The 1,899-nt window shown below is 35.8% G+C and overlaps 1 pseudogene; it reads left to right on the forward strand.

The window, feature by feature from the left end:
• Positions 1–728: 728 nt before the first annotated feature.
• On the forward strand, positions 729–851 carry LOC113938812 (annotated as a pseudogene).
• The last annotated feature ends 1,048 nt before the right edge of the window (positions 852–1,899 follow it).

Here is a 1,899-nt window from a genome sequence, read left to right on the forward strand (position 1 = left end):
AATGTCAGAGTTCCCCCAAATAATAAAAAACACAGAACCATAGACCCAGGAATCTCAGAGTATTAAGCAGGCTAAATGCTCCTCGAAAACTATACCTGGGAATTTCATTTCAAACTACAGGAAATCAGATATATAGAAAGAATCCTGAAAAAATGCCAAAGGGGAAAAATAAACACCTTTCCTATAGTGGATCACATATCAGAATTGTACTCAATAACTAAAGTATAGGAAAAAAAAGACTACCAACCTAGAAATGATTCTTCAAAAGTGAAAAAGAAATAAAGGAGAAATTTTCTCAGACGGATTGAGGGAACTTTTTGCCAGTAAACCCACCTTGCAAGAAATGTTAAAATAAATTCTTTAGAGAAGGAAAAAAATAAGTAGTTCAGAAACTTGGATCAATGTAAAGAAAGGAATAGTGTCAAAGAATTAATAGCTAAAATAAAAATGAAAAATTGTTTTTCTTATCATTAAGTGATCAGAAAACAGTGTGTTAATTATCATATCAAAAATGTGTTTGATTACATAAGTTTATGCATAAGTGAAATGAATGACAATAACGATACAAGGGACAGGAGGAGCAGTTAGGATTATTTTGTTATTATACAGTACTCACACTGCCTATGATGTGTATTGCATTATTTCAAAGTGGACTTGGATTAGTCTGTAAAATGTATATTGCAAACTCTAGGACAAACACTAAAAAAAATAAAAAACAACAACAAAACCTACAGCCAATTAGGCTAACCACGCTCTTTTCCCAGATGTGTAATGACTGCAAACAGCAGCTTCCTCAGTAGTATACATAGTCTGTTGCGCATATAGGTTGCCCTAAGAACGAGGAGATAAACCTTTCCATTGGACATTTATGTCTGAAGTTGTCCCCAGTCCAGGCCCCAGACAGGTATGTGGAGTGCCACTGGCCTCAGGGCACAGTGGCCAGGATCCACATTGGCCAAGTCATCAGATCCATCAGTTCCAGACCACAAAACAAGGATTGAGGCCCTATCCAGGGCCAAATTCAAGTTACCTGGCTGCTAGAAGACCCACATCTCCAAGAAGTAAGACTTGCCAAATTTAACATGGATGGATTTGAATACATGGTAGCTGAAAAGCAGCTCCTTTTGGTTGGCTGTGGGGTCAAATACCTTCTACTCACGGCCTTAGAGAAGTGGCAGGCCCTGCATTCCTGAAGTCATCAGCACTGCTCGATCTTTACTTACCAATAAAAACTACTTCCTGTCCCCAGTAAAGAGTTAACAACAATAACAGAAAAAGCAAAACGAATAAAAAACACCAAGTACAGTTGACCCTTGAACAACGTGGGTTTGAACTGAGCAGGTCCACTTATACATGGATATTTTACAGTACTGCAAATGTATTTTTCTTCCTTATGATTTCCTTAAAAACATTTTCTTTTTCTAGTTAACTTTATTGTAAGAATATAGTATATAATACATATAACATACAAAATATGTGTTAATGGACTATTTATGTTATCATAACCTAGGTTTCCAGTCAATAGCAGACTATTTGTAGTTGTTTTGGGGGAGTCAAAGGTTATATGTGAATTTTTGATTGTGCAGGAGAGGGGTGGGGGTGTGGCACCTCTAACCCCCCTATTGTTCAAGGATCAATTTATAAGTGACATGCTAAGAAAGGAGAGAATAATGGAATAATAAAATGTATACTTAAAACCACAGAAGTCAGAAAAAATAATGGAAGACAAAAATAACAATGAAAACAAGGGCAACAAATAGAAAACAGTAAGAAATACAGTAGATATCCATCCAATTACATCAATAATCACTTGGAATGTCAATGGCCTAAATGTACCAATTAAAAGACAGATTTTTGGATCCATCACAAAATAAGACCTAGCCATATAGTGTTTATAAG

Source organism: Zalophus californianus, chromosome 8, assembly GCF_009762305.2.
Source record: "Zalophus californianus isolate mZalCal1 chromosome 8, mZalCal1.pri.v2, whole genome shotgun sequence".
In the NCBI taxonomy this organism is placed as follows: Eukaryota; Metazoa; Chordata; class Mammalia; order Carnivora; family Otariidae; genus Zalophus; species Zalophus californianus.